Source organism: Neoarius graeffei, chromosome 4 (genome assembly GCF_027579695.1).
Source record: "Neoarius graeffei isolate fNeoGra1 chromosome 4, fNeoGra1.pri, whole genome shotgun sequence".
NCBI classification, from domain to species: domain Eukaryota; kingdom Metazoa; phylum Chordata; class Actinopteri; order Siluriformes; family Ariidae; genus Neoarius; species Neoarius graeffei.
Genome location: NC_083572.1, coordinates 21,551,956 through 21,574,829, shown reverse-complemented (window position 1 = coordinate 21,574,829; position 22,874 = coordinate 21,551,956). Strand labels below are relative to the sequence as shown.

Below are 22,874 nucleotides of genomic sequence, written 5' to 3'. Positions count from 1 at the left end.
AAAAAAAAAAAAACAACTCCTTAACATGTTTTTCCCTAGAATTTAAAGTTTAATAAATAATACTATATATGGTAACTCTAGGCTACATATTTTAATTCCTAACAAATCCCGAATTCACCAGCGTACATTCCACCATAGAATGACGGTGGAGGCAAAGTACAAAAATACAAGTTTTGGTTGACAAAAATATTTAGCTGCACAAACCTTACTGCAGTGTCCAGCTTTGTGACTTCAAGGGAAGTAGGCTACTCTAAGGGGGCAACATCTAACTTCTGATGTTATCTAAAACGTGACTGGTTGAAATTAATTTATGGGTATACAAACTGTCTCAAGTCTCCCCACTCTCCCCTAATAGTAGCACTCCTCTCACACGACGCACACAGCGCAAAGCCCTATACTTAAGAGAACATGGTAATGCATCAACCTGATTTTTGATAGCCTTTGTGACCGTGTGACGTCCATACCTACAAACGACATGCGTGTACCACCACAGGGAACCTGATCGCAAGTGCAAGGCAACATCTCGAACACCTGACCACTGGACAATGAAATTTGTATCTATTTACATACGATAGATGGGTTTTTAATCCAGCGCTTATTTTTTATTTGCTTTTTAAAAAAAAAATAACGTGGGATTATTTACCAACACATTTTATACTCATCGGGAGTGCCGCTTTTAGGCAATGCCTAAATGGATATAAAAAAATATTTTTCCATTCTCAGCTAAGCCAACCTTTACCACCTTGTATATTAACTCAGTGCAAGCCAATCTCTCACACACAGACACACACTGGAGCAATGTGTCAGGGAAACAAGCACAAGATCAGGATGGAAAATGAAGTAATAATTGATAAATAATAAATAACTGATCAGAGAATGAGGTGGTCATATGGGAGTGCAAATAATGGACCGGCCTTAAAAACAAGCAAGACTGATTATTTTATGGAAGTTTGTAAAATAACAGTCACGATTTATAATTTATTAAAAAAAAATTAAATTCAAAAAAACCCTTTATACATTGATTATTTATACATCAACGATGATGCTGATACCTATTTTGTTCCAGAGTTAATCAAATTTGTGATTAAAATGCAACTTCAGAAGTTTCACAGGCGCTTTACTAGGGGATTCCTTAAGTGGATTTTGCATCTAAATGCAGCAACATATGGGGATTTTTTTTTTCTCTGGTTGGTTAAATAATATTTATTTACACAGCAGACTGGGAAAGTAGGGATGATTTTCTGTTTCGGAAAAATGCCAATTCCGGTTGTTGTTTTGGTTTTTTCTCTGTAATAAGAGAAAGGAAAAAAAAAAAAAGTTTCCATGTACCGATGATACAGTTTTGGAGTTCTGAAATCCATAAAAACAAAACTAGAGCAATTAATTTTTTACTCAATTTCTACATAATTATAGATTTTTAGGTTCAAAGTGTGAGAGAAGTTGAAGTGTATGGCATCACCTCCACTGAAAAACATCAAAATGAAATAAAACATGATGCATTTAACCCATCTGAAGCCGTGAACGTGCGCACACACAGAGCAATGGGCAGCTATGCTACAGCGCCCAGGGAGCAGCTGGGGGTTAGGTGCATTGCTCAAGGGCACTTCAGCCCAATGTTAATCTAATCGCATGTCTTTGGACTGTGGGGGAAACCAGAGCACCTGGAGGAAACCCACACAGACACGGGGAGAACATGCAAACTCCACACAGGAAGGCTCCCGTCAGCCACTGGGCTCGAACCCAGAACCTTCTTGCTGTGAGGTGACAGTGCTAAAACACTACACCACCATCATACAATCATGGAAAGCCATCATCCCTAGGAATGCCCTACTTTTGGCCGGTACGTTTAGACCACTCCGTCTGTTTGTGTACAATATGATGTGCATTGTAGAATAGGGAAAATCTTGCTTTCGGTGACAATACAAAAGGATTTTATTGGTTTTTCTCATAATGTATATTAATAAAAAACAAAGAAATATGTTTTAAGGTAATACAATAGTTTTATTACATTGTCTTTATTAGTTGTAAAGATCTGCACAAATTTGCACACTGACCCTTCAAAAGGCGAAGATTTTCTAATACGAAACATGGTTTCCACTGGCACTGATAGTATAATATATAGAAATATCGTAATATGGCAGCATGATTTAGGTTTGCAAAATTGCATCTGAACAAACCACAAAAGTTCTGTAACAATATCCTTTGGACTGATGAGACCAAGGTGCAGCTGTTTAAGTTATCTTGCACAGCAACTTGTTTGCTGAAAACCAAATGCAGCCCATCAACAAAAACACCTCATACCAACTGTCAAGCATGGTGCCGGAGGGGTGATGATTTGGGCTTGTTTTTGAGCCACAGGACCTGGGAAACTTGCAGTCATTCACTGCGTTTATATGCACATAGAGAAAATCGAATTTCTGCCATAGCTCGACTGAAATCGAAGTTCTAAATGCCATGGAAACACCTTAGCTCGGCTGAAATCGAACCGAACTGGATTTCTCATAATCGAACTATGCGACCTAGATTATGCGATTGTAGCCGAGCTACTTAGTGCATGTAAACCCTATCGAGCTACGTAGTCGAGCTACTTACTTCAGCACTGCCCCTTCCGGAAGTGACGAGACCACAAGCGGGAAACACAACAGCCTCGGTCGGCATGACAACAGTAGTAGTAGCGAGCAGCAGAAGAGGTCAGGAGGAACAAGGAGAACGAACGAATGAAGAAGAGAAAATGGCGAGCAGAAACGTGCACTTCTGGAGCAATGTATAACTTTGTTTATACTCTTGAATAGCTCTTCTTCATGACGACAACCGGAAGTGTACCAACACGATGGGGCGTGTAGCGCCACCTGTGGCTCGGGTGCACAATGTACCTCACACAATAGCTCGATTTCCTTGTGTGCATGTAGGATTGGATTTCTCTGGCACCCCTGCTGGGACCCTTAGCTCGATTACCGACAGTAGCTCGATTTGGATGTGCATGTAAACGCGCTGATTGAGACAACGTTGAACTCCACTCTAGATCAGAATATTCTTGAAATGAATGTGAGGCCACCTGTTCAGCAGCTTAATATATCCCAAACTGCCTCATACAATTGGACAATGATCCCAAGCAGAGCAGCAAATCAACATCTGAATGGCTAAGGAAGGGAGGGGGAAAAAGGGGTCAGGGAAAGACAACACAAGGTGTTGGAATAGTCAGGTCAAAGTCTAGACCTCAACCCCACTGAGATGATGTCATGTGGTATCTTAAGAGAGGTGTGCATAAACGAATGCCCTCAAACATGCCCTCCAAAACCATGCAAGAAACACAAACTCAAAGAAACCGTTACTGAATTATAGTAATTATGAATGTTTTTGTTTTTTTGTTTTTTTTTTTGGGGGGGGGGATATAAATTGAAATCTGTTGCACTTTTTTTTTTGTTGTCACATGACACTCAGGGATGAACTCAGATCATCCCTGAATCTTTTATAATGCAGAACTGTTTATTAAGAGGCAATCCAGTATTTCACCAAAACTGTCGTTTGAAATAAACAAGCAGAAACACGTGGCTTACACTTCAATCTAATAAGCCTACGTTTTGTTCCCCTCACTGAAACTCTGAGTAGTGTATTTTTAGTAAGCGTCATTTTTTTTTCTCCTGGCACCAAGTAGGCGCACTAGCCTGATTAAATATTGAGGCGCTATTTTCCCCAGATGGTTAATAAAAGACGCATCAGCCACACATGCTGATCAGCTCATCACTCCGCACCCTGGCTAATGGATTCACATGATCTATGGATTTCTAAGAAGCGGGACTGCAAATACAATATGAGAATGTGTACGATTATGCCAATTTTGTACAAGTTGATTGATTCCACTGTACTGGATCAATTTCTTGACAAAAGAGCAAGTAAAATACAACCTCAAAAATCACCCGAAATCAAAACCAACATTTTCTACCTTTTTTACTTTTGATCCCTCGTTATGTTTTGAATGTTTTTTGTTATCACCAAAAATACACAATCTTCCAACAACTTTGCCCATGTGTGTTATTTACATATATGAGGATACTACACGGTTGCACGAAGATAAACTTTATCTTTGAGTGGTGAACATATTCACAAATGAATTATATAGACACGTTCACAAACAAAATGTACCCAAATTTATCAAAAAACAGTTCATAGATTTCCTCATGAGTGATATATAGAGTACTGTGTCATGGTTTTGGATCTCCATGTCCTAGATGTTGCTCATATGAAAAATACAAGTGGTGCATTTCCCAATAAAACACGAGTATCCATATAATTTTTATATCTCACACACACACACACACACACACACACACACGGGATTTTCACTGTCTTTGCCTCCTCTCATGTGGTCCCCAGTGCTGTTGCAGGGGGAAAATAGTTCTCCATTAATGTCTGCTGGTCCGTGTCTAGATCTCATGTGTCACTTTCACAAGTCAATCGAAAATCAATGAGCAAAACCAAACAAATCCCATTTTAAATCCTGCCGTTCTGATTCCTGATCATATTGTATGGATGCATTTCCACCAATACTACTGGGGAAATATGAGAGGCAACTGAATCAACACAGTTTCTTGTATTGGTGTCTGAATCCACATGAAGCATAGAAACCTTATTAATTAATTCTTTCAAACTGTTTCTCACTTCTGTCCTTCTTACAGAATCACTGGCTACTTTAAATATATCTTTCAACTAATTAAAACATTTAACATTATACATAATGGAAAAGTCAAGCCGCTGGCCAGACGCATAACTTACTGGGAAGCCGCAATGCTCCCATACACCAGACCTTCTCGTTCCTGCTTACTGTTGACTATAGCCATAGTTCTGGTTTGTTTTTTCCTCAAGGGCATGCTTAGAAGTAATTTTTTTTAAACCCCGGTAACCTATCCTGATTTGAGATTTTTAAAATGGAAGCTACTTTTTGAGCAGATTACTTTTTTAATTGTTCGTTACATTTCACGTAATACAATCAGTACTTTACAGCAAAAAGCTTAATTTATTATTATGCAGCCTATTGAACGAATTGTTCGAAATGCATGTAGCAAATGATAAAATTAATTGTACTGTTACACCCCTATTGCTGCATCAGAGCAATGCCATATTTACAGTCATATTAATTAACCCAAGGAAAAGTGGTCACAAGGTTTCTCGCTATGCAACAGGACACACGTCTCTGCCAGACTGACCTACAGCACAGTACATATGCACTGTGCACCATTAGGCTTTTGAAGGAATACATATCAGTTCATCAGCATGGTTTTCCCCAAAGCATTTTAGCGTATCGGGGCCGATACGTTTGCTCTGCCTGCCGATACGCTTAGTCGCTTTAGTTAAAATCCGGTACACTTAGATTTATACCGATAGGTTAAAATTTCCTACCGACAAGTAACTAGATACATAGGAGAGCAAATAACAGATCCATTTACATACTGATTGATATTTGTCTTAAACAAGCGGTCTTTTTTCCCAATGTTTGTGTTGATTCTGTTAAAGTAATATGTCCGCGTGGTATGATGTAAACAAACTGTAATCTGTTGGCTACGTCAAGATCATGTGTTCAGACCGTCCAATAAATATCGAAAGAAAACGTCAGACATCCCGGAAGTTTCCGATTCATTATAAGCAATCTCATTGGCTGCCGATGTTGTCCCCCACCAGACGGACAAAGCCAACTGACTTTAATAAGCTAGGAGAAGACTCGCTGGACAATTTGATCCACATCAGCATGGATGACAGCGAGATGGACTATGAGAGGGTTGCCCAACATTGGGCCAAGCAAAAGCCAAGGAGAATTAATCTGCTTTAAAGGAGTAGAAAACTTAATTCATTAGTTTGGGTTTGCAGAAAGATTATGTACTTATAAACACTCTCATGAAGTGAAGTTGTCCAAATGTGTCAAATATAGCATAATTTCAAATAATCATCATAAGCATTTTTGGCAGCGTGATGTCACTGGGATCCATTTAACAAAAGGCGGCTCCAGATTATTCTTTTGTTAAAGGCTCACAGTGACACCACACTGCCAAATATGCTTATCATTATTATTCAAAATTATGCTACATTTGACACTTATTAACAAATTCTCTTCATGAATGTCTTTATAAGTAATCTGTGACATATTACTTTAACAGAATCAACACAAACATTGGGGAAAAAGACCGCTTGTTTAAGACAGATTACTTCATGAATGTCTTTATAAGTATATCTTTCTGCAAACTTAAATGTATGAATTAAGTTTTCTTTTCCTTTAAATATGTTTTAATCTTAATCTAGTCCATTTAATAAAGTGCCAAAATTTAAACTTTATAATATGCAGTTGCCTTACTTTTCTTTTCAGTGCATCTTAGTTATACATATATTACAGTAATTGCATCAGAAACATTCTAAATCATTACAGTTATAGTAATACAACAACTTATTTTAAGGTGGCAGTTCTTAGGTTCAGATCCCTTTGTGATCAACAGGAGGTCATGATGATCGATTCTCTTCATTGGATTGCATAAGATGGAGCAAACCACTGTTCTTATTTTCATGCACATTTTTGTTACAACACTACTTGATCATAGATAATGAAGTGCAAGGTATCCCTGTAGATTTTCAAATCTATCGTATACCTAAGTAATCTATAACAAAACAGTTTAACTTGTATGTTGAACTTTAAGGTGAAATTTCAAATGTGTATACATTAATACTATTTAGGTCAGAAATCACTGAAACACTGGTAAAATCTATCCTATAATCATGTATCTAAAACCTCTCAGAGACCCTGAAAATGCACCTGACAGCATCTATTTTCAAAAAATTTTCCGGGGGGGGGGCATGCCCCCAGACCCCCCTAGTTTCGCTTCGCACCGTTAGCACTCAATTGTCTGTGTTTTATCATGCCAGAATTTAGGGCTTTAATTTTTTTCTGGGGAAAACACTAATCAGTGCACCACTGCACACCATGCTTACCAATAAACCCCCTCCCTGTGTAACAACATAAATACACACAGAAGTATAAACCAGCCTTTGGACATCCCTGTAAAACAGCGATGCACATTTGCAGGATACTACTTCTGCATTTAATTGAAGACAAATTAAGGGGCCATGCAAAGGCCAAGATGGTGGAAAATGGTATTCAAATGAGATTTATCATAGCTAAAATAAAACTACGCACATGCTAATGTAATACTTAAGCCACAGAGATTTTTAATTCTCAAATCAGAAGGTATTGAATAATTTTCTACAAGAGAATGGCTCTGACAGCAGTGCGGGCTATAATTTAAATGGCTGATTTACATATCAGTGTGATCGTTCTAATAGTTTGTTTTTACAGTAACAACTCATCCAGAGACGATTAACAAAAGGGTTAATCACAAATGGATAACAAAAATAAACATTTAATAAAGAAAAATGTATAAATCATATATAGTACAGGAACTATAAGATGTTGTTTAATGTAATATTTATGGAAGGAGTCTCAAGTTTCAGAGCTTTGAAACAGACTTTGACTTCAGGGTTTTGTGCTTTCCAGGGTCTCCAGCATAAGCTGTGCTATTTATGTTTTTTTTTTATTAACTTTGAGCAAGACAAAAAACAGCTGTTTAGTGCTGTTATAATGCAAATTAACTTGTCTTGCAGACATTCCACAACAATAAAACGTTACATGCATGTATGTATAACATTGTCAAAAAAAAATCACCACTGTAGTACAAGACAAATAATGCCAGGATCAGACTACATGAATTCAGCCTGAATTTTACATGATTTTGTCATGACTGACAAACTTCCAGCGTTGGGCCCGAATATGAACATTGGGAATGACGAACAAGCCTCGTAGAGTGACAATCAAAGAACAGAGATGTGGCATCTGGGACACCCCACAACACACTGGCAAAAAGTCTAGCATGTCAGAATTATTTGTATTTTCTCACTTAGTTTTTGTTTTCCTTGACGTTCCTTCTGTAGCTATGACTGACAATTTCTTGGCCCTCCTTCCAGACAACACGCAAGGATGTAAACGATAATTGGTCGGTAGTCAAACTTGTAGCATTAGTCTCACAACTAAGGCACGGCAAGAATTCATGGCACTATGATTGCCTAATCTGACATGGTGATCTTCGTGAATGACAAATGTTGTGTCATCTGATCCCAGCATAAAGCTGATCGAAATGTGCTGTTATAAGAAAATCCACTTCAGGGTGGTGCTTTCGCTTTACATCTCATCACATCACACTACTCCATCATTGATTAATTTCCTTTAATACCCCTTTTTGACCACCAAGGAACGGATTCTTGAACCGGTTCCATTCAGGATTCTTTGAACCTTGGTGCCAGCTAACAAACCAGCCCACATTTTCACCAGTTTTGATTGGAGCTGTTGTAATCAAGGATGTGTCATGAACTGAGAGCATTGCATAATGCTCTCATGAGTAAACAGTAGTCGCAAGATGATGGAGCGCATTGATTACCTGCAGACTTTCGTTATGTTATTGCAGAGATTTGTTTCCAGTCCATTTTTTCTGAAGGTGTCTCTTTTTCCATTGCGTCTCCATTTCCTCTCCAAACTAATCAGATCATGGTTTGTGCTGGAAAAATCAGCTATATTTTGGTTCCAGCAGGGAACCAACTTCTCAGGTTCTGAACCAATTTATTTTTGGTCGGAACACTCCCAACGGTTCAAAGTTTGGTGCATGAACAAGAACAGAACCTGTTGGTCTAAATGAGATATAACTGTTTTATTTCTTACTTATCTCATACTTTTACCTGTAAAGTAACAATCCAAAGACATGCAGTTAGGTTGACGTGGGGCGGCCTTGGGCTGAGGTGCCTTTGAGCAAGGTACCTGACCCCTAACTGCTCCCCGGGCACTCTGGTGTGGCTGCCCACTGCTCTGAGTGTGTGCGCGCGCGCGTTCACTGCTTCAGATGAGTTAAATACAGAGGATGAATTTCACTGTGCTTGAATTGTGCATGTGATAAAGGTTTCTTCTTCTTCACCTCACAGGCCTAGAAATTCATATATTTTTTCACCAGCCAGTCAGACTAGTTACCTTCCAAAGTAACTAGCCAAACAGAAAATCAACTAGCCAAAATTTGTTCATGTATGAATTTTACTTCTGTCAAAAATAACGCAAAAGAGAGTAGTTACCATTGTTCATGACTAATATGCATTTATTTCAAGACCCGAGTATTTTGATGCTGTTGTTAAATACATAAATGAGAACAACACAGAGCACCATAATATATCATCAACAAATAATAATATATTGGAAAACTTGGTGTACGAGTATTGAAAACAAATATATTTACTATCATGACTATAGCACCCAAAATACGTCCAACATGCTTTCTGTATTTACAGTGGTGCTTGAAAGTTTGTGAACCCTTTAGAATTTTCTATATTTCTGCATAAATATGACCTAAAACATCATCAGATTTTCACACAAGCCCTAAAAGTAGATAAAAAGAACCCAATTAAACAAATGAGACAAAAATATTATACTTGGTCATTTATTTACTGAGGAAAATGATCCAGTATTGCATATCTGTGAGTGGCAAAAGTATGTGAACCTTTGCTTTGAGTATCTGGTGTGACCCCCTTGTGCAGCAATAACTGCAACTAAACGTTTCCGGTAACTGTTGATCAGTCCTGCTTGGAGGAATTTTAGCCCATTCCTCCATACAGAACAGCTTCAACTCTGGGATGTTGGTGGGTTTCCTCACATGAACTGCTCGCTTCAGGTCCTTCCACAACACTTCGATTGCATTAAGGTCAGGAGTCTGACTTGGCCATTCCAAAACATTAACTTTATTCTTCTTTAACCATTCTTTGGTAGAACGACTTGTGTGCTTAGGGTCGTTGTCCTGATGCATGACCCATCTTCTCTTGAGATTCAGGCTACGTTTACATTAGACCGTATCTGTCTCGGTTTCTTCGCGGATGCACTGTCTGTTTACATTAAACCGCCTGGAAACGCCGGGAAACGGGAATCCGCCAGCGTCCACATATTCAATCCAGATCGTGTCAGCTCCGGTGCTGTGTAAACATTCAGAATACGCGGATACGCTGTGCTGAGCTCTAGCTGGCATCTCATTGGACAACGTCACTGTGACATCCACCTTCCTGATTCGCTGGCATTGGTCATGTGACGCGACTGCTGAAAAACGGCGTGGACTTCCGCCTTGTATCACCTTTCATTAAAGAGTATAAAAGTATGAAAATACTGCAAATACTGATGCAAATACTGCCCATTGTGTAGTTATGATTGTCTTTAGGCTTGCCATCCTTCCACTTGCAAGTGGTAAGTGATATGCGCTGGGATCACACACACAGCGGCTCAGTCCCGAATCACAGCTTGTTCACTTCACTCGCGTGCCCTGTGAGCTACGCAGGGCCGGAGTGCGCACCCTCCAGAGGGCACTCGCTGTTCAGGGCGAAGTGATTTGGAGCGCAGGATGCCTGCGGAGCCGAGCGTATCCGTGTATTGGTATTGCTGTGTGCACGCAAATCGTGTATTGGCGTTGCTGTGTGCACACTAATCGTTTTAAAAAACGTTAATCTGATGATCCGCTGATATGGTCTAATGTAAACATGGGCTCAGGCTACATCCACACGACAACGGCAACGAGATGTTATTTAAAAATATATCGCGTCCAAATGGGCAACGATCAGTAAAATATCAGGTCCATATGGCAACGCAACGCTTGCTGAAAACGATGCAATACACATGCCACACCTCTAGGGGCGCTGTAAGACGGTCCCTTCAGAGACACCAGAACAATAGAAGTAGTAAGGACGCATGCGCATAAACTATTATGCGCGAGACTTCATATTAGCCACAAAGTCAGGAAAATCTGTTCGTAAAATTACATTATAATGACCAAATACAATGAAAAGTATTTTTCCAGTCTCACCTGTGAAAGGTAATCCCATGTGATCTCGTTTGGACGACAAACCTGTTGGTACAGTTAAACGCAGCTAATCTTTATTCTCCGCTTTGACCTATCCAATATGGCGGCAAGGATGACGTACGATTCTACGCGGAAGGCGGCGTCTTCAATGGTCCGGAATAAATTGAATGCTACACGTTGATGGATTAATTTGCTCCTCTACGCCCTTTTTGAGGAATGTATTGTAGGACCAAAACCAAGATCTGAAGAGGTGAGATCGCTCCTTTTTTACCTATTTTTGCTGGCGGGATTGACTCTGCCCTAAGGGCAGAGTCTCTCTCTCTCTCACTTTGCACCATTACACAATAAATATTCACAGTGAAAATATTTTGTAAGCGCGTTTCATGAACCAAGTTATAAGATTTGTTGACAACTCGCATCGCATCGCAATGAGAAGATCATTGGCACTACTGGTGTTAAGAATCAGACCATTTCATAAATGAATATTTTGCTGTAGAGCTGCAGTGTTTGTACAATTGCATGTTTTTGCTTCACTATTACTGTCACTATTCTGCTTCTTGCATTACTACTGTGAACTAACACTGAACATAATAATAATAATAATAATAATAATATCCAAGCTCGTGTTTCACTCTCACTAGTGCTCTGTAAGGCTTTTTCCTGGTGATATTCGTTACACTTCTACCCGGCGTGAAGCACTCACAGTCATGTGGTTGTGACGTCATCGTAAACAAACCCGTTCTACTCATCCAGACGACTTCACAACGGCAACGTTGCCAGATCTTTCCACTCTGGAACCTGTTCTCAAAAAGATTGCGTTTTGGGCACCCAAAACGCCGGTGCCGTGTGGACGCCAGGCCTAAATGATAAGCAATTGTATCGGAGTCACCTGAATCCGTTGCCGTGTGGACAGGGCCTCAGTTCAGGGACAGATGTCCTGACCTTTTCCTTTAGAATTCGCTGGTATAATTCAGAATTCATTGTTCCATCAGTGATGACAAGCCGTCCTGGCTCAGATGCAGCAAAACAGGGCCAAACCATGATACTACCACGACCATGTTTCACAGATGGGATAAGGTTCTTATGCTGGAATGCAGTGTTTTCTTTTCTCCAAACATAACACTTCTCAATTAAACCAAAAAGTTCTTTTTTGGTCTCATCCGTCCACAAAACATTTTTCCAACAGCCTTCTGGCTTGTCCACGTGATCTTTAGCAAACTGCAGACGAGCAGTAATGTTCTTTTTGGAGAGCAGTGGTTTTCTCCTTGCAACCCTCCCATGCACACCATTGTTGTTCAGTGTTCTCCTGATGGTGGACTCAAACATTAACATTAGCCAATGTCAGAGAGGCCTTCAGTTGCTTAGAAGTTACCCTGGGGTCCTTTGTGACCTCACAGACTATTACACGCCTTGCTCTTGGAGTGATCTTTGTTGGTCGACCACTCCTGGGGAGGGTAACAATGGTCTTGAATTTCCTCCATTTGTACACAATCAGTGTGACTGTGGATTGGTGGAGTCCAAATTCTTTAGAGATGGTTTTGTAACCTTTTCCAGGCTGATGAGCATCAACAGCACTTTTTCTGAGGTCCTCAGAAATCTCCTTTGTTCGTGCCATGATACACTTCCACAAACGTGTTGTGAAGATCAGACTTTGATAGATCCCTGTTCTTTAAATAAAACAGGGTGCCCACTCACACCTGATTGTCATCCCATTGATTGTAAACACCTGACTCTAATTTCACCTTCAAATTAACTGCTAATCCAAGAGGTTCACATACTTTTGCCATTCACAGATATGTAATATTGGATCATTTTCCTCAATAAATAAATGACCAAGTAGAATATTTTTGTCTCGTTTGTTTAACTGGATTCTCTTTATCTACTTTTAGGACTTGTGTGAAAATCTGATGATGTTTTAGATCATATTTATGCAGAAATATAGAAAATTCAAAAGGGTTCACAAACTTTCAAGCACCACTGTAACCATTTATGAGAGAGAAAGCATTAGGAGCTTCATATTGACTAGGAATCAACTTGAAAAAAAAATTAATTATTCCATAAAAATCGTATCTCAGCCAAGGCCTACCCTGCTCCCACGTTTGCTTATAAGTCCTTTGTCGTTTCTCCTTCTCGTACGCTTTATCAGCGGCCTTTTTCTCCTCTTCAGACCGAGGTCGCTTTGTCCCCATCTCTGGCGGTTTCTGTACACCTTTCAGAAAATTCCACATCGCAATGTAGCTTTGGCAGATGTAGATGTAAACAACAAAAAAACACACGTGTTTAAATGGGCGATAATGTGGCGACATCTATTGAATTTGATAACGTGATGTGGCAGCGGGGGCGTGGCCAAGCGTCAGTCTGTGAATGGAGGGCGGAGTCAGGGAAGGTAAGTGGTGGAATCATTGCACCTGATGGGGATTAACCTGTGTTTGTGTGTCTTCCCCAGTGACCGCGCCCTTTAAAAGGAGAGGAGAGCAGAGAAAGGGAGCTCTCCCCAACCAGAACACGTGTGCGCACGCGCGGCTGGGAAGTGATAAAAGGCTGAAAAGCTAGCAATAAATAGTCCAATAAATAATAGTCCAATACTACACGTGATTACCATGATATTCAACGAGATGTGTTATATGCATGCGCAGTAGTGCAAACAGGGCTCTATGTTAACTTTGAGACATGGTTGCCCATTTCGGTAACCATTTGTAGAAATCTGGTTGCCCAAACTCAGAACATGGTTGCCCAAATATTACATATTTTTTTATTTATTATTCAACCTTCTCAGGGTTGACAAGCATTGATACTAGCGCCCCGTGCGAGTAATGCGGTAATTAGTCATGTAGTGAAGGACATACCAATAGACAGTCCCCCCAGGATTTCACAGGCCTTTTTTGTGATTGTTGCAGGCTAAAATGTCTGATGTTGAGGGGTTTTTTCCAAAAAATTGCGATGAAAGTTGCGGTGTTTAGGTTTTTGTTGCGATTACATTGCGGGAGGAAGTGAAAGATGCGAGAAATTGTTGCGATTTTCTCTTTTTGTGATTAAAATTGAGTGATATGTTAAATATTAAGTTATTACTGAAAAACTATTGATTAAAAAAACAAAGACACTGAGAAATGGTCCTATAAACAACTTTGCCAATATAAAAGATTACCAGGACTACAAAAATGCAGAAAAATAGGCTTTACTTATCCAAATGCACCTGTTGGTTCAAAAGTTAAAGTGCATAGAACCTCACAGCACAACATGAAGTTACCTTAAAATATAATATAAATGCCTCAGCTTTCATGTAAGAAAAAAAAAAACTATTAATACTAGTACTGTGTGCAGGCAGTCTCTCCTGAAGACTAGGCTAAATTAAACAATAATTATAAACTAATAAAATAAATGGCTCAGGCTTCATAGAAGAAAAAACAATTTGAACAGAATCTCACAGTATGACGCTGAAGCTGCCTAAACAATGGAAAATAAAATATCATTTTGGCAAAAATGTTGGCATCCATTAATTTCTTGTATTAAGTAAAAAAAATAAAGTGCACACAGTCCTTCACTGTAAATATAACACACTTTTAGTAACAGAATTTAAGCCTACATAAACACTGACTCACACATCATGCAGTGTTGCCAGATACTGCTGACGTTTTCCAGCCCAAAATATGTTCAAAACCCGCCAAAAGGCACTTAAAACCGCCCAATCTGGCAACACTGCGCACATGCAGCTTCTCTTGAACGTATACACGGAAGTAAGGCGGAAGGTAGTTTGTCGACGTCACCTCAAGACGACGCCAACGATTGGTCAAATTTGCGGGAACGTTGCGGTGATTGGATATAATTGCAACACCGCCCTGAATTCGCGGGGATTGGTTGAATTTGCAAATCGCAACATCCTGGAGGGTCTGATTAGAACACTGAATTATGCACTACGCGATAATTATTATCAACGGGAAACTGCATTGCGAGCCTGCGATGTGCAAATGTGAATTCTGCTAGTTGTTGAACATCCTGTAATGATAACATGGACGCGGTCTTTCCAAGTCAAATAATCGCAAATCGTGATGGAATTTCATCATAATATGAATGAATAAACATCGTTTTTCACGCAAGTTGACATATTTGGGTAGTTGCCCGATCGGGCAAGCATTTGTGAGAGTCTGGTTGTCCGAATCTATTGAATGGTTGCCCCGGGCAATCGGGCTACTGTTAATGTCGAGCCCTGGAAAAAAACGATAGCCTGACTCGTACACGATATGATTCGGAATTCTTCGGTAGTTTCCGTCCTGCCGATAAACATCGATTAACACAAACACGGCACACGCTTAATATGTGGCGGCTAGGGTTGGGCGGTATTACGGTAAGAAGGTATCCCGAGGTATCCAAAAGTACCAACGGTATCGGTCTCATTACCGTCATTTTAAAAAAATATATAATATCTAAATAAATATGGAGTACATGAGGTCATAATATAAAATAATAAATTGAAGATCATCCCGAATAACTGTGTGATCGTATTTTCACTAATTCTATCAATTTCCTAAAGAAGTTCTCATCACGTGCAGGGTTGCTTATGTCGTTACCATGGCAACCCTGCGTGACATTTGGAGTCTGACAGAAAGCTTCACAAGAGACTGAGACCGCGGTTGAAAGATGGCAAGTCAAGATAACGAGTTAGTGGCAAAAAAAAAATACAACATCGGCAGTGTGGCAGTATTTTGGTTTCAAACCAAACGAAAAGGGAGAGCCAGCAAACACAGATGAAGCTGTGTGTAAAGTATGTAAGAAGACGGTCACGGCGCGAGAGGGGAACACCTCCAATCTGAGTGTTTTGAGTAGGTTACATGAGTAACAACAAGGTAAAATAATATAACGTATGACATTTGGGATGTGGGTAATAAACGTTTGAAATGTCATCTACTGAAGAAACGGAAGAAAACATCGTAGCGTAAACTGTTAGGTTTCTGGTGGGAATTAGCAATGCGCTTGCTATCTTTGTTGGGTGTGTTAAACCGTATGGATTTAAGTGGAATAATTGTAAGGAGTTATGTGATCAAGACAACGTTTTAAGCAAGGTAAGGCCATTTGATTATTAATTTCCCCGCCATGGCATGATGTGGGCCCATATGATTTTGCCTTGTGCAGCTATCACGCATTTGAATTAGGTTCGCCTCATTTGCCCTGAAGAATATGGTTTATCGCACAGTTTAAATGGACTTGGGTGTTGGTTGATTCTTTTTCTTTTCTTTTTTTTTTTTATTTCCCATGCTTGAAAGGGTATGATCCTGCTCATCGTGTACTTTTTTTTGATGGAGTAGGTGAAATAGTGCTGCAAATGGCGTTTCAACGCAGACATGTGTAAACGACAGTTGAATGCTATTTTCAAGATGAAGGAAGAGTTGCGTGATGCTTTGAAATATCTCTTAATCCATTCATCAATGCACAAAATTCACTTTGCTGCTTAATCCATACCACAATGCACACAGTTCGCTATGCTGCTTTTAAATAGTACATTTGAGGCATAGGCGCAGGTCTGGACAAGGTCCGCCGGTATTGAGGTATTTCACCTGACGTCACAGGGTCACGTGACGCCCCGGTGTCCACCATTCTGGACGGCAAGCTAGCTAATGTCAACAACAGTAGCTGGTATGTTACTGTAGCAATATTTACGTTCAGTCATTTGGATGACTGTTAAAACCTTTCAGTCTCAAGTTTTTCCTTTACTGGATTTACTAGTTTACTGAGCTAGCGCGCGATGGCTCCCGGCCCGGCCGGAGAGCGCGCGATGGCTCCCGGCCCGGCCGGAGAGCGCGCGATGGCTCCCGGCCCGGCCGGAGAGCGCGCGATGGCTCCCGGCCCGGCCGGAGAGCGCGCGATGGCTCCCGGCCCGGCCGGAGAGCGCGCGATGGCTCCCGGCCCGGCCGGAGAGCGCGCGATGGCTCCCGGCCCGGCCGGAGAGCGCGCGATGGCTCCCGGCCCGGCCGGAGAGCGCGCGATGGCTCCCGGCCCGGCCGGAGAGCGCGCGATGGCTCCCGGCCCGGCCGGAGAGCGCGCGATGGCTCCCGGCCCGGCCGGAGAGCGCGCGATGGCTCCCGGCCCGGCCGGAGAGCGCGCGATGGCTCCCGGCCCGGTCGGAGAGCGCGCGATGGCTCCCGGCCCGGTCGGAGAGCGCGCGATGGCTCCTGGCCCGGCCGGAGAGCGCGCTAGCTCAGTAAACTAGTAAATCCAGTAAAGGAAAAACTTGAGACTGAAAGGTTTTAATAGTCATCCAAATGACTGAACGTAAATATTGCTACAGTAACATACCAGCTACGATGTTGTTGACATTAGCTAGTGCTAACAGCTAGCTGCTAGTACACTGCTACAACACAGACACCGACCCTAATAATACAGTTCTTAGTCATTGCCTGGTAACAGCAAATTTATAACGGGCCATGTCTCAACAGACTAAGAAGTTATTTCAATGACATTTAATAACATTTTGTTTATCCTGAGGACCGAAAGTAAATGAAAATGTGAACAAACCTTAGCTGTAATAAGATGGCGACCACCGGCTCCAGGGACGACCCGCTGATGTAGGCATGTTACCCAGCCTGACACAAAATATTTGTAGGCATCCAAACTCTTATACGCTTTCAGATCAATACCTGTGTATGGCGATGGGTTTTTAACGACATAGGTATACAGATCCTGTGGGCCGAAGTCAGGTAAAGACGAGGGCTTCGTGTACTTCCGTACGTCAGTGAACAGTCCTGGTGGAAGCAGGTAAACATCGTTCTCTAAGCCTGCTAACCTCAATTTTTGCAAATACCTCTCCCTCTGCTCGCCCTGTAAATGCCCTACGTCACTGGATAGTGAAGGTGTTTTCTGCATCTCGCTCCTTTTTCTTTTATGTTTTTCGTTTGTCGCCTTCCTCGCATTCAAACTGATTCGAGCCGTGCCGTCCAAAATGGCAGCATCACATGACTTGGTCACGTGAGTGAAATACCTCAATAGGCGCACGTTACACAGTAGGCCGAAACAAAATATTTTTTTTCTCGGTAATACCGTATACCCCGGGAAAACACAGAGACAGTTTAAAGGTATCAAAATTTGGATACCGCCCAACCCTAGTGGCGGCTTTAGTTGACGGTGTGTCTGAATCTTCGCTTCATATTTTTTTTTTATTTTCAACTAGCCATCCGGGCTGGCTAGTGACAGGAATTACCCGCCAAATGACAAATTAAGTTGCCTCGGGTGACCGGACCACCACGAATTTCGAGCCCTGCCTCACATCTATATTCAGACTGGTCCCTCTTCTTCTTTTTAAATCCACACAAACGTATGGTTTAAGCAAGACTTCATGGATTTTGTTTTGAAGACTCAGCAGATGAAGTCTCCATAAAGTAATGTGCACTTACAGACCATCAAGCCCACAGAGTCACTTTTCACCAGCTTTAACCTGACTGCTCCCCTCTCCGAGTCACACACTTTCGCTGGGTAAACGTCACTCTCGTCAACAAACAAACTTTGTGAAAAACGTTAAGGGAAATCGCATCTCTTACTTTTCACCCTTAACCTGTAACTCCTGTCTACGACATTTACATGCCAGTGTATTGCTTGTTTTCTGTGGATGTACAGCCCACAGCGCCTGAGGTAAATCCTGGTGAGGAAAACAGATGGCCTTTCACACACCCCGAGCACAAAGTGAGCACATGCAGACCCGGCTGTCCCACCACTGACAACATTAGCGTAGTTTCTCAGGAACACAATCAAAACTTTTACAGCTACAACTACTAAACCAAATTAATAAATCACCGTGTTAACCGCAGTGTTATCGCGACGCGGTCGCACCACAAGGATGCTGCGTGAACATGTGTGACAAACACTAAAAATATCTATCGAGGCGCTCGTTTAAATGTTAAAATTCTTCTGAACAGGGCTTTCAGAATGGATTCTGACTTCACTGTGAAAATCGACAGAAACTAATTCGGGCCGTAAAAGACGGTTTCGATACGAAAAGCACCACCACGCAGACTAAGCTATTGTAGTGTCGTAGCTACTAAGGTTAGCTACCGCGCGCGCGGCTACACAAAGCCATTCCCTTTTAGTTGTCTAGTATTAAAATCGGCAAAGCAAATAATCACTCGCTTTGTTCGAGATAAAACTTGATGGATTTATTTTTGCATTTGTGCCGGTAATTTCCGCAAACCAGACTTTAAATCCCTTCCAAACTGTCCAGCCAATACATCCATTAAACACACACACATACAGTGCAAACACAAGCCAACTTTCCAGCGAGCTGCTAGCTAACATCAGTCTTACCTTGCGGCTCGCTCTCAAGCGCCTCAGAAAGCGAATACAGCAGCAGTAGAAGTTCCTGCTCTGCCACGGCTCCTCAACATGCGAAAGTTTTATTATGAAAACGTATGGAGTTTGTGTTCCCGATGTTTTCGGCAGGCCTCCCGGGTTTCGTGTCGTCTATCCTCTGCTGCTGCTCCTTCGCCAAGGGCTGCAGCGTGACGTCATCACCGCCTGGACAGGACCAGCGCGCGCGATGTTCAACCGTCAAAACATAAACCACGATATGATACAAAAATATTTTTACAAAGCAAATTTTACCAAAACGGTTTCATATTTTATCTCCGGCGTGCGCTCATGTGCTCGGTTGTGTGTCTCAATTTTGTATCTATCAGAAATCATTTAACTTTAAGCATCGTCCGAAAAGTTGTTTTTAAAGCCAATTTTAGTGGATGATCTCAAATAATAATAAATAAATAAAACTGCTTGGTTACAACATGATTTGTAGTCTAGGAGCCGATAAACATCATGATACCACCAAAGGTGGCAAAAGATTTGTTGTTCCAGAATGGCAGTAGGGTTAATATGAAAACACACACATACTACTGTATATTGCCAAAAGTATTTGCTCACCCATCCAAATTATCGAAATCAGGTGTTCTAATCACTTCCATGGCCACAGGTGTATAAAATCAAGCACCTAGGCATGCAGACTGTTTTTACAGTTTGGAGCTGGCCCCTTCCTCTTCCAACATGACTGTGCACCAGTGCACAAAGCAAGGTCCATAAAGACATGGATGACAGAGTCTGGTGTGGATGAACTTGACTGGCCTGCACAGAGTCCTGACCTCAACCCGATAGAACACCTTTGGGATGAATTAGAGCGGAGACTGAGAGCCAGGCCTTCTCGTCCAACATCAGTGTGTGAACTCACAAATGCGCTTCTGGAAGAATGGTCAAAAATTCCCATAAACACACTCCTAAACCTTGTGGACAGCCTTCCCAGAAGAGTTGAAGCTGTTCTAGCTGCAAAGGGTGGACCGACATCATATTGAACCCTATGGATTGGGAATGGGATGTCACTTAAGCTCATATGCGAGTCAAGGCAGGTGAGCGAATACTTTTGGCAATATAGTGTGTGTATATATATATATATATATATATATATATATATATATATTTATTTATTTATTTATTACACACACACACACACACACACACACACACTAGTGCATCTCAAAAAATTAGAATATTGTGAAAAAGTTCAATATTTTCCATCAGTTATTTAAGAAAGTGAAAATGTTATATTATAGACTCATTACACATACACTAAAATGTTTCAAGCATTTTTCTATTTTAATCAGTATGGCATACAGTACAAAAACAAAAAAACCCATCTCAAAATATTAGGATATTTAATTTTGAGTTTGAGTAAAACAGTATGAACACAGTGTATCTCTCGGTCTAGCTCAGTACACACAACCACAATCATGGGGAAGACTGCTGACTTGACTGTTGTCCAGAAGATGATCACTGATGCCCTCCACAAGGAGGGTAAGCCACAAAAGGTCATTGCTGAAAAGGGTGGCTGGAAAAGGTGCACAAGCAACAGGGATGGCCGCAGTCTTGAGAGGATTGTCAAGAAAAGTTGATTCAAGAACTTGGGAGAGCTTCACAAGGAGTGGACTGAGGCTGGTGTCAGTGTATCAAGACCCATCACGAACAGACATCTTCAATAAAGGGGATACAATTTTCGCATTCCTAATATCAAGCTACTCCTGAGCCAGAGACCGTGTCAGAAGTGTCTTATCTGGGCTAAGGAGAGAAAGAAATGGACTGTTGCTCAGTGGTCCAAAGTCCTCTTTTCAGATGAAAGTACATTTTGCATTTCATTTGGAAATCCCGGTTCTAGAGTCTGGAGGAAGAGTGGAGAGGCACAGAATCCAAGGTGTTTGAAGCCCAGTGTGAAGTTTCCATAGTCTGTGATGATTTGGGGTGCCATGTCATCTGCTGGTGTTGGTCCACTGTATTTTATCAAGTCCAAAGTCAACACAGCCATCTACCAGGAGATTTTAGAGCACTTCATGCTTCCATCTGCTGACGAGCTTTTTGGAGATGCTGATTTCCTTTTCCAGCAGGACTTAGCACCTACCCACAGTGCCAAAACTACTACCAAATGGTTTGCCGACAATGATATTACTGTGTTTGATTGGCCAGCCAACTTGCCTGACCTGAATCCCATAGAGAATCTATGAGGTATTGTCAAGAGGAAGATGAGAAACACCTGACCCAAAAATACAGATGATATGCTGAAGGCCACTATCAAAGCAACCTGGGCTTCAATAACACCTCAGCAGTGCCACAGACTGATCACCTCCATGCCACACCGCATTGATAGAGTAATTCATGGTAAAGGAGCCCCAACCAAGTATTGAGTGTATAAATGAATATACTTTTCAGAAGTTGGACATTTCTGTATTGTAAATCCTTTTTTTGATTGATCTTAGGGAATATTCTAATAATTTGAGATACTGGATTTCTGATTTTCATGAGCTATAAGCCATAATCATCAAAATTAAAACAAAAAAGGCTTTAAATATTTCAATTTACATGTAATGAATATAGAATATATGAAAGTTTTACCTTTTTGAAATAAATTATGAAAAAAGGAACTTTTTCATGGTATTCTAATTTTTTGAGATGCACATATATATATATATATATATATATATATATATATATATATATATATATATATGAAGCTACCAGGTAGGTCAGGAAAATTCAAAATGGACGTTCCTATAGCCATAATACCAAAAGGCAGGCATTGCCTCATCATATAGGGCGGCATGGTGGTGTAAATGGTTAGCATGGTCACCTCACAGCAAGAAGGTTCTGGTTTTGAGTCCAGCAGCCGGTGGGGGCCTTTCTGCGTGGAGTTTGCATGTTCTCCACATGTCTGTGTGGGTTTCTTCCAGTTTCCCCCACAGCTCAAAAACAAAACAAAACATGCTGTTAGGTTAATATGGGATGGCCTTGGGCTGAGGTGCCCTTGAGCGAGGCACCTAACTCCCAACTGCTCCCTGGGCGCTGTTAGCATGGCTGCCCACTGCTCTGGGTATGTATGTGTGTGTGTGCTCATTGCTCACGTGTGTTCACTGCTTCAGATGGGTTAAATGCAGAGAAGTGTGTGATGAATAAAGTTGTTCTTCTTCTAGAGTGGCGGCTACAATTATCGACACCTAAACAGTCTTTTGGCCATTGCAAAAGTAGAAAAGTACGTAAATTGTGCATGAATAATTACTCCAACTTCCACTCAGAAAAAATGAGTTGATTCCCAATTACTTAGCATATCAGATCACCTGATACCGTTCCACAATTTGAGACACCTTTGTCCACAGTTATCAACACCGTTCCACAATTATGGACATCCAGATAATTATTTATTTTTTAAAAAATGGTACGTGGTATTAAGTTAACAAGACATAGTTTTTATTTAAAATTTGTCTTACATAGACAAATTTAGGACAAAATACAGTATTTTATATAAATATTAATGTTGGTGCTTATGTAAATTAAGTAATTCTAATGTTTGTAAACAAATGAACTGAATGTTCAACCTGTGTCAGAAAATCTCTCTGTTCCACTTTAAGTATTTTGGTAGATCACATTTTGTTAATCATTAATTGTTGTTTGTAT

General features: G+C 40.9%; 1 protein-coding gene across 1 annotated transcript in view; it reads right to left on the bottom strand.

Annotated features, from left to right (window-relative positions):
• nck2b (NCK adaptor protein 2b) overlaps nucleotides 1–19,379 on the bottom strand; it is a 153,371-nt gene extending 133,992 nt beyond the window's left edge. Inside the window, exon 1 of the mRNA XM_060918176.1 lies at nucleotides 19,200–19,379. The gene's annotated coding sequence lies outside the window, so the exon portion shown is untranslated. The remainder of the gene's footprint in view (nucleotides 1–19,199) is intronic.
• Nucleotides 19,380–22,874: the final 3,495 nt, after the last annotated feature.